At 45.9% G+C, this 13,506-nt stretch overlaps 1 protein-coding gene across 2 annotated transcripts in view; it reads right to left on the bottom strand.

Moving 5' to 3' along the window:
- The window catches only part of LOC138266612 (galactose-3-O-sulfotransferase 2-like), a 523,679-nt gene that overhangs the window by 324,481 nt on the left and 185,692 nt on the right, over positions 1-13,506 (bottom strand). For both annotated transcript variants that reach the window (XM_069215440.1, XM_069215441.1), the window contains one exon: positions 7,430-7,529. The gene's annotated coding sequence lies outside the window, so the exon portion shown is untranslated. The remainder of the gene's footprint in view (positions 1-7,429; positions 7,530-13,506) is intronic.

Here is a 13,506-nt window from a genome sequence, read left to right as displayed (position 1 = left end):
CACTTATAAAGTCTGGGGAAATGGCCCTAAACTATGTGGGGGCACATCTGCTAGTGCAAGTGTGCCCTGACACTTAGTAACTTTGCTCCTAACCTTCAACAAGTGAAGGTTAGACATATAAGTGACTTATAAGTTACTTAAGTGCAGTGAAAATGGCTGTGAAATAATCTGTGCATTATTTCATGCAGTCTGCAATCGCAGGCCTGTGCAAGGGTTTGTCCGCGCTCCCTATGGGTGGCTAAATAAATGCTGCAGCCCATATGGATCTCCTGGAACCCCAATGCCCTGGGTACCTAGGCACCATATACTAGGGACTTATAAGGGGGGGGGGGGTCCAGTATGCCAATTGAAATTGGTAGATGAAGTCACTAGCCTACAGTGACAAATTTGAAAGCAGAGAGAGCGTAAGTACTGAGGTTCTGATTAGCAGAGCCTTAATGACACAGTTTAGCACTACACAGACACACACATTAGGCCATACACTATGAGCACTGGGGTCCTGACCAGCAGGATCCCAGTGAGACAGGCAAAAACATACTGACATACAGGTAAAAATTGGGGTAACATGCCAAGGAAGATGGTACTGTCCTACACCACCCACTTAGGAGACTGTGGCTTTGCACTCCACAGGACCAAGCAGTGGTCAAAACACCCACTTGAGAGACTGTGGCTTTGCACTCCCCGGGACCAAGCAGTGGGCAAACCACCCACTTGACAGACTGTGGCCTTGCACTCCCCAGGACCAAGCAGTGGGCAAACCACACACTTGAGAGACTGTGGCTCTGCACTCCCTAGGACATCGCACAGGGCATGTAGCCCCCTCCAGGACCAGTGGTGTTGTACCATCATCCGGCTGAGGTGCCCTCCCATTCTCTGTCCCCCTGAGGTGCCTGTGTATTTTTGACCTGATGCCCCTGCAGTGTTCTCTCCGTGTTGTTGCAGGAGTGAGGTGGGGCGTTGGCCTATGTGTTGTGGCCCTCCATTTGTAAATATGTATATACATTTGAAATTGAATGCACTTATTCGCGTTATTCAATCGTATTACACTCACTTTCTTCCACTCATTTTGTCCTTGCATTATTCCTGAGAGGTACCTGGTGGATATGTAATGCTACTGCATCTGGTTATGTGTATGGTGTTTGGGGTGGGGGTGTTGCGTGTTGCGTGGGGGTGTCACTCTCTTTTTCCTCCCTTCTCCCTTGTGTGCTAGGCGGTAGTACTCACCGTGGTCATCTTCACCGGTGTTGGTATTCATAATGTAAGAAAAGGTAGACGAGCATGGGAAATATGTACAACTCGGGCTGAGGTGAGTCCTTTGATTTCTGTGTTCTGCTTCCGTCATGCTTTTGATTTTGTTGGTACTGCCCCGGAAAAGCTGGCAGATAGGCTGATCATAATGCAGTGTGTGGTACATTGTCTTCCGCCTGGCTGTTGGCAGTTACCGCCGTGGTGCTTGTTGCTACCACCGTGGCAGTCGGTGTGTTAAAGTGGCTGTCTGTCTGAGCGGTTTCCACCGTGGTCATAATTCCATTTTTGTTACCACTGGCCTGTTGGCGGTATTACCGCCGCTTTATCACCGACCGCCAGGGTTGTGATGAGGGCTAATGTGTCTGATGATCTTGGCGAGTGGGGTCATGTTGCTATTGAAGAGGGTTGGGCTCAGAGAGGAGCCTTGGGGACCTCCACATCTGGTTTCTGTTGGCTTCAAGGTGAAGGTGGGAGCCTGACTCTCTGGGTTCGGCCGGTGAGGAAAGAGCAGATCCACTCCAAGGCTCTGACACAGAAGCCAGCATTCTGGAGTCTGGTGCACAAAATGGTGTGGGAGATGGTGTTGAAGGTGGCGGAGAGGTCGAGGAGGAAGAGGGCTGCTATTTTGCCATGGTCTAGTAGAGTGCGGATGTCATCCGTGGCTGCAAGGAGTGTGGTTTTGGTGCTGTGGTTGCTCCTGAATCTGGACTGGGAGGGGTCGAGGATGTGGCTGGTCTCAATGAAGTGGGTGAGCTGTGCGTTGATCGCTATTTCAATTACCTTGGGTGGAAAAGGGAGCGGTGAGGTCGGTCTGTAGTTTTTCAGTTCCGTTGGGTCTGCAAATGGCTTCTTCAATAGGGGGTTTATCTGCGGGTGTTTCCAGGCATCTGGAAGGTGGCAGTCTCTATGGAGTGGTTGATAATCCGGCATAGTTTGGGTGCAATGGTGGCGCTAGCTTGATTGAAGATGTGATGGGGGAATGGGTCCGAGGGTGACCCAGAGTGGATGGTATTCATGAGCATCAGATTGTTTTCCAGGGTGAGGAGGGTCCAGTGGTTCATGATTGGCTGGTGTTTGGAGTCTGTGGTGGTGCTGGCGGGTGGGGGGCGGACATTTGCTTGTGAACACTTCATAGATGTCCTGAATATTTTGGTGGAAGAAGGTAGCAAGTTTGTCGCAGAGGTCTTGTGAGTGCAGAATGTCTGTTGTGCCCATGCCAGATTTTGTGAATTCTTTGAATATGGTGAAAAGTTCCTAGCTGTTGTGTGTGTTGGTGTTGATTCATTCCTGAATGGCTGATTTTCTAGCTGATCTGATGAGACAGTTTTGTGTTGTGATGGTGTCTTTGAATGCTTTGTGGTCTGTTGGGCTTTTACTGCTTCTCCACTTTTTCACAAGTTGTCCGCATGTGCTCTTGGATTCTTGGAGGTCAGAGGAGATCCTGCTGGGTCTCCTATGATGTTGATTGCTGGTTGGTTTCCTTAGGGTGATCTAGGATGTTGGTACAGTCAGTGATCCATTGTTGGAGGTTATGGGCCAAAGCGTTGGTGTCTGTGTTGTCTGGTGGTGGGGAGTGGGGGAGAGTGGAGGTGAGCTGGGCTTCAGTGACCTTGGTCCAGTTCCTGCATGCTCATTGTGCCACTGGATTCAAGCTAGGCTGGCTGATGAGGGTGATGCCCTGAAACCGGTCCCAGAATGCTTGTTGCCCGTCCAGGGAGGACCTGGCCTAGCAGTTTGGGCTGGACTGTTTCCATGGGGAACAGGGTCAAGACTGATTTGCATATGGCTGGGTCCAAACTGGCATGGCATAGTGAGCAAAGGAACAATGGATTAAACCCAGATCTGTGAGTGGGGGTCTGTTTGAAAAGTTTGAGCACTCCGTCCATCATCCTTTTAAGTTATGTATGAATTTTAAACAAGTGAGATCAGCATTACTGTTTTTACAACTTTTATCTACTCCCAATGCATGTTTTTTGCTGTTCTGGTTTTTATCTGGTATTTTAAAATCCAAAGGCAGATCTAACTGTACATTTATTTGTGGCCTCATCCTGAAGATCATTTTATGTTCTTATACGATGTATATGTGAATCTTTGCTTTTATGATTTGTTTTGGCAAAATGTAATACAATTTGTTTGATTGTGTGATTGATTTTATGACGCATGCACTGAAAGTTAAATGAGATTAACAAATTCATCTATTTAAAGTAAGAGAATGTGCACCGGGTAACCAGTATGAAGGAACAATATGGGTTAGGACAAATAATGTGGGTATTCATGGGTTTCATTAGAATATGCAATCCTTTCCCTTCCCTTACAGTGAATAATGGTTTAGGCATGAACCTGGAACTTCCTACATTTTTTGTTTAACAATAGCTAAATTGAATGTGGTAGGGACCCTGTGAATAATTAAAGATGAACATAACCCTCATATGAGATAAAGAGAAGTTTGGTTTCAAAGATTTTGGAAGGCTGCTTTTACTACTTGAATGATTGGAAATGATATGGCCCGTCGATCATGGGTAATACCAGTGTGTGTTTATGCAGACCAGTCTGTGCAACATCTTTATGCTGATGACTCTAATTTACTGCGGGACAGCACTTAGGCCCATATTTATACTTTTTGCCACAAAACTGCGCAAACACAGTTTTGTGGCAAAAAATATAGCACCGTCTTGCGCCATTCCACAGTGCCAGCCGGGAGCCATATTTATGGAATGGCACAAGCAGGCAGTACAATTGGGCTAGCGTCTTAGAAGAAGATGCTAGTCAAGTGAGGGTGGCGGTAGGGAAGGAGGGGACTGTGCACTAGAATATGGCGCTAGCCCGGTTTGAGGCAAAGAAATTGCCTCTAACCAGACTAGCGCCAATTCCTGACGTACAACAACCAAACACATGACTCCTGTCTTATAAAATACAGGAGTTATGCCCACCACTCCAATGCCCAGCACAAGAGACAAGTGTCCCCTGGGCATGGCCATTGCACCCTGTGTCATGCAGGCATGCAGGGGGCCTCAAGATAGGGCCCCCAGTGGCACTTTCAAAGAAAATTAAAAAATACTTACCTATACTTACCCTACACAGCTGGGATGAGGTCCCCCATCCTCCGGTGTACCTCTGGTGGGGGTGTAGCTGGGCCTTGGGGAGGGACCCTGTGGACCCATTCCATGGTGTTCAACCATGGAAATGGGTCCACAGGTCCCCTAACGGCTGGTCTGAACCAGGCATTAAATAATGGTGCAAAACAATCTTTGCACCATTATTTAGCTTCTTCGCCCACCTGTGTGTCATTTTAGCGCAGGGGATAAATATGGGGCTATGGGGATAGCACAATTTTTTAGATGTGAACGCCTACCTTGCATCTCATCAACAGACGGTAGGTTCACGCATCTAAAAAATGGTGCATACTCCAATATTTTGATGCTAGATGTGTCTCACAGCAAAATCTAAATGTGAAGTTAGTTTTGCGCAGAATTTGCTTTAAAAAAATGACGCAAATTCTGCACAAATGGAGTATAAATTTGCACCTTAATTTGTAATTTAAAATGTACTGGTGCCCAAAGCTCTCCTCTGAAGCATGCAGCTGCTGTAATTAAATGTGTCAGCACAGAATACTGAGGCATCGTAATCCTATAGCCATCTCGGGCCTCTTTAAGCCATTTACAGCCACTCCATATCTTTCAGCTCACTCTTGCAGCTTTCTGCTTTCTCCCTTAGTGCATTTTTCCGTCTTTCTCTTGCTCCGCTTTTCCCATATGTGTTTTTTGCTCGCAGTAAATGCCTGATGCTGCAAAATAAGTGCTGCTGCCCCCCCCCCCCCCCCACACACCTGAAACCACCAGCTCATATTAGGCACTGCTACGGGATTGACATAAACAGGGGCAGCAAAATTTTTGAGAGGGGAATTTTCAATAAAATAAGAACTGTAGACGCTAAACAGATTATGCAGCCCCATTTCACGTACTCAAGGTAGTGCGAACTGGAGATTTTAGCAAGAGAGCGATTTGTGTGCAATTGCACTTGTGCGTGACCAGACTCAGAGCTCATGGACATGTTCTGTATACCATTTGGGACAACATGTCAAAAGACAAAATGATGTACAATTCTTTACAACTGGAGTTAGTGAAGGCAAAAGAGAAATGCACTGTTAATCAGCATGATCCTGACATTCGGGTGAGTTCTTAGAGGAACCTATGCTTTTTTCACAGGTCATCTAAGCCACATAAATGGGTAGTAGGGCCAGATATATTTGTATTCTACAACAAGGAATGATTGTCAATTATTGATTAATTGACTAGCAACTGCCAGTCAACTGGATTAGAATTCAAGTCAAACAAGATTCAAGATGATTACATGAAGTCATCCATTTACTGCTCTCTCAGAGTAATCATATTTGGTATTTTAACTGAAGGCTATTAATGTGTTTGGAATTTGGAAGGCACTGCACAAAGAGGAAATACCACATTTATTCAGGATATGGATCCAATCTTCCCAGAATTCACCCTGCCTGCCAAGATAGCTTTATGATGCAGGGTCTGCTAAAGTATGGTATCAGTCTCTGACTGAGCAAGACCTTAATACCACAAAGAACTGCTGAATGGAGGATGCATCTGAATCGTGCTCCAAACACCAAGTGGACTCTGGCTACTGTACCACAGAGGCGGCTCCTTCACAATGTTGAAGGAGCATCGTCCCCCTGGCTGAGCCAGAAGCAAAGAAATAAATTGATAGTTCACTATTGTTTTAGTTTTCTGCTGCTGGCTCAGCCAGCAGGTGAAGGGAGGGGCGGGGTTGGGCTACGGGAGGTGGGGGAGTGGGGAGAAGAACGGGTGCTCCTAAGTGCACATGTGTGTTTGGCCGGCTGTGTCTGAGCAGCTGTCCAAGCAGCTCAGACCACTCCTGATGCTGCTATCATGCTAGGTTTAGCATAAACACAGTTCCAGGATTACCGGACAGCCTGTGCTGGTGTCCCAGTGAATGCTGGGACACCACATTGAGAAAGAGGAGCGACAAGCGAGGCAGCAGGAGACAGCAGCATCGTGGTAAAGGTAAGTTCATTAGATTTTGTTTTATTATTCCCCCCCCGTCTCTGTCCCCCAACCACCCCTCCCCTTGAGATCTGCAGTGGATGCTGCTGCTTCCCCAACCCAAACGTTAGGGAAACTGATGGAGGCAGCTGATTTATTTTTACAGATATAAGTCTTTTACCCGTATCTCTGGCCGAAAGGTCTACTGCTTCTTTCTATGAAGATCAGTTTAGTCCCCAAAAACGTGGATCCTTTATTTCCCCTGAGTAAGTTTTGTGTGGCTGTTATTTGTGGTTGTTTCAAAAACATGTGCTGTGTGAATGTGCTTTTCTTTGAATACATGTCACATGTGGTATATGTTGGATGCTCCCTGCATAAGGGTTCATGCCAGTTTGTGGTTTCTAGTCCCAGGAGCAGACCCTAGGGTCTGTGCCTTGGAGATGTTGTTGCCTTTTTCACTGTCTTCGGTTTCTGGGCTGCAAACCACATTCAGCCCAGGGAATAGCCAGGCCATACTATTTGGATGGAACTGGTTTGGTTCTCTGGAGCAAAACAATCATTGTTATACCTAGCAATAGACAGATATAATTTGGCATTTGACTTGACCTGTCTCAAATGCGACCTTCCAATAGGCCAATGGCCATTTGGCACTTGTCCCGTCCTGCAGTGCATCAAATGGTTGTAGAGTTTGGTTTGAAGGAGAGACTCCTTTTGATTTGGCCATGTTTTCCCGCGTATTGCAGAGTTTGCCATAGGTAGCATGTCCTCCAGAGCCAGTATCTCATTCTAGTTTAATGTTGCTTCCTCCTCTTCTGGATTTTCCTACATGTATGTAATATTTATTACATATTTATTTAGTTTACAGATCGGAATGCATCAGCACGCTATACAATCAACACCATTATTGCAGGGCATCTACATAAGGAGGAGCGATTACAACTATTTTAAACAACAGAAAAAACAGCAGAAAGGCAGTGCAGTGGTGGCTACAACTGAACGAGAAATGCAATTTACTTTCTTAGATTTGACGAGATTCATTCAAGAGAAAGGATTTTAGAAAATATATTCTTGCAAATCCGATTTTAGTCTAGAATACATAGAACGATCCAGTACATTAAAATGTCAAAAATGTCACCGTAGAATTTTAATATACTTACAATTTCGAATTTAGTTAGGTTTGCTGAACAGCAGTGAATGGGCAATAGTCATCAATTTCCACATCTCATTCATTTAGAATTGATGGTTTTTGGTCAGAAACTGAAAAAAAAAACAATTTACAAAAAACAGATTTGGTAGATACCAGCAAAAATAGAAATGAGTAGTATGCACGGTACTGTCTTACAAAAATGCAGTTAAAGCATGATTCAATTACCTACTACTAGCCTACACTAATCTATAACGCTGAGCCCTCTCATACACTTTACAGTCATTACAGATTCAAGGTGACAATACCTTGTTAAATAGGCTCCTGGTTGCTATACCACTTATATTCCATGTTAAACATATGCCAGCACTTCCCTTAAAATTAGCAGGAACCAAACACACCACACAATCACATTACCCTATAATCTCATACACTGAAATGAAAGTAGAGGAAAAACAAATTGCTTCATAATATCAAATTGTTTCTCTCTAGTAAGCAACTAGATTTAGATTTTTTAAGTGGTCGTCAGAATAGCATAGGGCAAGCATATGATACTGGGCCCAACTGTAACTGGGTTTCATAGGCAGGTTGATGGGTCCCACTCCCCTCTCTCTAGCGGTAATGGTTATTTCCCATTTATTAAGCACAACATTCAGGTTAAGTCTCAATAGCCCCCTGAGTCTCCGATGGGCCTCTGTGACTCTTAATAAAAGTCAAAAGTGTTCCTTCGCCAAAGCATTACCTAGCAGGTAACGTCCCTATGGGCCAACTGACCAGTAAATCAGTTTTACTCGCATCAGCAGGATCCGAGCAACCAGAGTCCCTGAGCTCGCCCACTTTGTGGGTGCTGAAGCTGCATCTGCTGCCTCCGGTAAGTCTTTCACATGTGACTCAGGAAGGGTGCTGTTGTGTGTTCTCTAGTTCCTCACACGTGGTCCTGCAGTGGCAGTGCCCGAGGGGGTTCCCAATGCGCCTCTGATGCTGCTAAGTTCCTTGGGATACTCCACATGTAACAGGGAGGTGTAACGCCCCTAGTGCTGGTCCACAGTCTTGGCTTGGACTCACTCGGTCACCATGGTGGTCTCCTTTCTCCTCCGATGCTCTCAACCAGACAACGTTCCTTACCTTGTTCTTGTGGCACACCCTGGCATATAGTGTCACAGTTCCTTCCTGTGTGCATGGGCTAAGGCCTGATTGGCACAGTAGCAATCTTCATGGTGGCACCAACAAGCATATGGGGGTCACAGACTTAGCTCTGTGCATGGGCTATGGCTTGATCAGCAAGACAGCACTCTTCTTGAAGACCCATCTCAACAACTTGGGATTCTCTCTCTTCACAACTATCAATCATTTCAGTGGCTTATGATCCCTTTGCACTACAAACTTAGGGCCTGATTTAAATCTTGGTGGAGGGGTTGCTCCGTCACAATGGGGATGTAAATCAGGCCCTTAGTGTCAAACACTTAAGGTCAGAATTTATTAAAGTTCTGGCAAATCACTCTTTGCCCAGTTCTGCTCTCTGGGTAGTAACCTCCAACTAATAAATGCTATCAGATGCCCTCTACCTTTGTCATGCAGTTGAGGTAACACTGCTCCTACTTCTTTGCCAGAGGCATCTTTCTGTACAACAAAAGGCAGACTACACTTAGGTGCTTTCAGTGCAGGTGGAGTACGTAGTACTGTCTTCAGTTCCTGAAATGCTTTCTCACACTCCTCAGTCCATATCATTTTCCTGGGCTGGCTTTGAGGTCAAAGAAGGGGCAACTATCCTTTCTTAATTAGCCACAAAGTTCCTGTATTACCTGTTAAGTCCTAAAAAGTCTAGGTAGTAGGCAACTCCCACCCCTTCATAGACTTGATCGTGGCATCTAATGGGCAAATCTTTCAGTTCCCTTCCTAAAGCCCAAGGCAGATGACAGAGGACTGTCCCACCTGACACATGGTTGCCTTGGTCACTTTCGCCTCCATGTCCAGGTCAGCATCTGTTTAGGTGTCCCAGACAGACCTCCCATGAATTTCTGAACACCGCTATATCATTTAGGTGACCCACAAAGAACTCTTCCAGCTCTACAATAACATGGTTCACCAGGTGGTGAAAAGTGGCAGGAGCATTATTCTTCAATCCAAAGGGCAGCTCCATAAACTGATATAGCCCCTCTGGCATAGCAAACGCGGACTTTACCGTTGCATCTGATGCAAAAGCAATCTCCCAGTACCCACTGGTCAGTCCAAGGTGTTCAAATACATTGCAGCATGTAACTGATCCACAAGCTCATCTGCTCTTGTGGTTGGATGAGCATCAGTTTTGGTTACCTCATTGAGGGCTTGGTAGTCCACACTGCACCCCAAGTATGTAGAGCACTAGCACCACATGACTAGACTACGGACCACAAGAGATCTCAGTGACACCCAGGTCCAACTTTTCGGCAACTTCAGTTTTAATGCATCCCTGAGCCCAGTCATACATTCTGTATATCCTGTCCTTTATTGGCAGACTGTCTTCTGTGCCTATGTCAAGCACACACTCTGACGTCGACCCTGGAGTCAAGCAAGAAGAGATTGGCAAACCATCTCAGCACCTCTCTACATTTACTCTCCTTCAAAAGCATTAACTCAGGAGCTAGCCAAACCCCTTCCACATTGCCATCCCTCATGTCCCTATGTAGCAAGGAAGGAAGTGGATTGCTGTTACCTTAAGTTCCTGTGCCATAGCCACATATCCACTATGTAATCTTATCAGAAGTAAAGTGTCAGCCTGTTCACTTGGAACACACTCTTGGTTACCCTTGTAGCACCTGTGTCCACCAAGTGGTTAACCTCAAAAATCTTCTGAACTACCTTGTATGCAACACTATTTGTCCTTCAAAGCCCTGGGACAAATAGGCTTAGAAACAACACCTCCTGACCTTCCTGATACCCAATGAGCATAGCTTTTTGGTCACACCACTTCATCAGCGCTTGGCTGGCCTGAAGGTTTTCTTTTGACCCATGTATTGCACACAGTCCACCACATCCTTCTGTGGATCCTCCGAGGTTTCTTCCCTCCCTTTTCTGAATAAGGTGAATAAACCCCACACTGGGTGTCAATTCAGAAGGTCAAAGGGACTGAACTCTACCCCTTTCAGCAGAATCTCTTGGCAGGCAAACAACAGACATGACAGGGGAAAACTCCACTTCCTTCCGAAGTTTTCTGTCAGTGTTCCCGTCATGCTCTTTGTGTCTTGTTAAACCGATCCACCTAACCAATGGTTTGTGGATGCAAACCATTGCAGAGTGATATGTCACACCAGGTTGCTCCCATTTCTCTCTTAAGTAAGAGGAGATGGAGCTAGTTCCGTAGTTAGCAATTATCATCCTTGGGAACCCAAATCTAGAAAAGATCCCTGGGAGAGCTCTTGCTACTACCTGTGCAGTCGTGCTTCTCAGAGATGTAGCTTCTGGTAAGTGGTGGCATGATCCACCATAACCAAGATATACTTGTTGCCTGACTGTGAGGAGCTCAGATGGACCAATGATATCTATTCCTACCTGCTCAAAACAAACACCAACAAATGGTAGTAGCACTAATGGTGCCTTAGTCGTCCCTTCTGTCTTACAACTCAGCTGCAAGAAGGATGGTTCTACAGACCTCTCTGTGTCTCTGAGAATCCCTGGTCAATAGAAAAGAGAGTCCAACCTATCCTGGGTCCTTCTAATCCCTACATGTTCTGATAAGGGCCTTTCATGGGCCATTGACAATAGGAAATTGCTGTGCACTAATGGAACCACTAGCCTCTTGCTAATCCCTGGCTTAGAATTCATTGGCTCACTATAAAATAGGCCATCCCCTCAGTCAACATAGTGTTTCCTTACCACTCCTTTACTGACCTGTTCCTGGGTTTCCTGCCAAAAACCCACAAACGTAGAGCATCCCACATGTGTCTTGCAGAAATCTTAATAGGTAGGCCCTCCAGTAACTACCAAACCATGCAGTGCTGGAATCGACCCTGACTACAGCTCCTGGTCTGCTTCAGGAGCCTCATTTTCCCCTCCCTTTGGAGCAGAAGCAATGTCTTTCATGGCCATTGCCTTTCCAAAGTCTGCCCTTTCCTACTATCTTGTCCTTGTCCATGCAAATCAGGAATGATCCCAGTTCCAACCTGAGACTGATCTACAGCCTGTACTTTGGTAAACACAGCTGACCTTGTCCAAGACATAAAGGTTTCCGGTCCTGGCACCAGGCCAGGGACAATCACATCATTGCCCAAGAGACAGACAGCACCTTACTCCCGCATCAACCATGGCTGCCTTGTCATTCAATTCAATCTCAACCTTTGCATGTGGTATTCCATGCCCTCACCACTGGCTACCATACCAGTATCATTGGTATCAGGGAGTACCACAGGCATAATGTACTTTTTATCAAACACAGTGTGGAAGGCCCTGGTATCCCTCAGGGCAGACACTTTCCTCCCATTGATACTAACTTCCTGCACAAACTCCATCATGTTAGGCTGAATGTGTTTTAGAGCATCTGGGTTCCACTCCCAGCTCTCCATAGCTACTAGGTTGAGTGCAACCAGGCTGTCATGGGTCCCTTCATCCACATGTATCATGCTTGCTATCACAGTTCTTTCTGGGTCCAGGTTTTTCACCTGACAATACTTCATGAAGTGTCCTCCCTTATGCCACATATAGCAAGTCACTAACTTGGATCTTGGACTTTTAAGAACGTCCCAGTCCTCCCTCCTCATGATGCTCCTTCCTGGACACACCATTACCATTCCAATTTTGACATGACCCCCTTTGAGTCCCATGGGAATTACCCCACCCCTTTCCCTTGGGTTTGGGACCAGTCTGTGGAGAGTTCCTCTTCCCCTCTGGCTTAGAAATGTGCCTTTCTAGCCATTTGTGAACCCTGTGTGCTAACCACTTGTAAGCTTCTCCAGGTCTCGCTCTGTCATATCAGACAGTTATTAGCTAAGTGGGGTACAGCACTCTACCTTGAGTCGCTCTGTCATCGTCAACTGGTTAAGGAACTCAAAGTCCTTGGCCTCCATACCTCTCTCCTACTTTTTGCAACCATACAATACTTCATGATTCTAAATAATAAACGGAACACCATCTGCTCTCTTGAATTCCCAAAGTCTCTGAAGGTATTGAGCTGGCTTCAGCCCAAACCATCTAATCAGAACCTCCTTCATTCGCTTGTAGACCATTTGGTTTGCTACGGGCATCCTTTCAATTACATCTGTCCCTTCCAACGACATGCTCCCCACTAAGGCAGACTTAAACAGCTCATTCAAGGTCTGCACATTACAAGTGACTTCAAAGTTTACAAACTGTTCCAAGATGTCCTGACGTTCTGCACACACACACACACAAGATCTTTGGAATCTTGGGCACAACCTGGCCTGAACTGGTTGTAAAGTCACTTATCCCAGAAGAAGTTATCATTGCTGGCATCCTTAGTTTTTCTCTCTTTCAAAGGCTATCATTTGCCTCTCCAGCTCTCTTTCTTTTCTTCCTGTTTCTCCTCCCGCTCTATCTGTTTCTTCTTCCTTTCTCTTCCCTCTCTCGCGATTTCTCTTCCCGGGCCTGTTTCTTCTGCAACTCCCACCCCCTTTCCTTTTGTTCACAGTGAGCTAGTATTAGCTCATCCCTCTCCAACTGCCTGGCCTTCTCTACTCCCTCAACCTTAGCTTTATAAAGCACCAGCTGCAAGGCCAGGGTCTCTGCTAGACTCAATCTACCCAAGGGATTTACTTCTAGAATTGGTGACACTGGTACCCTAGAAATTTGAGATGCTGTACACATATGGGACATTCTAGAAACTAATGGTGGTGAGTGTCTTTGTGAAACTCTACAAAATGCTTTAGGGGACACACTCTGTAGGTGTCTGGGTTAGACCTGTCTGAAGGAGATCCTGGAGTCATAGCCCATAGCTCTCTCTTTTGCTTAGTGTGCCAAACTGGTCCCTAATGAAGTCAGTAAGAACCTCTCTGTACCTACTCTTGGGAACTCTCCAACCTCTGTCCCCATATAAATCCTTCAGCTGATATATGGACCTGGTGCTGAGGTCTATTCTCAACCCTGTGTTTTCCATTGTGT

This window comes from Pleurodeles waltl, chromosome 11, assembly GCF_031143425.1.
Source record: "Pleurodeles waltl isolate 20211129_DDA chromosome 11, aPleWal1.hap1.20221129, whole genome shotgun sequence".
NCBI classification, from domain to species: Eukaryota; Metazoa; Chordata; class Amphibia; order Caudata; family Salamandridae; genus Pleurodeles; species Pleurodeles waltl.
Note: the sequence above shows the minus strand (reverse complement) of the source record. Positions and strands in the feature narration are given on the sequence as shown.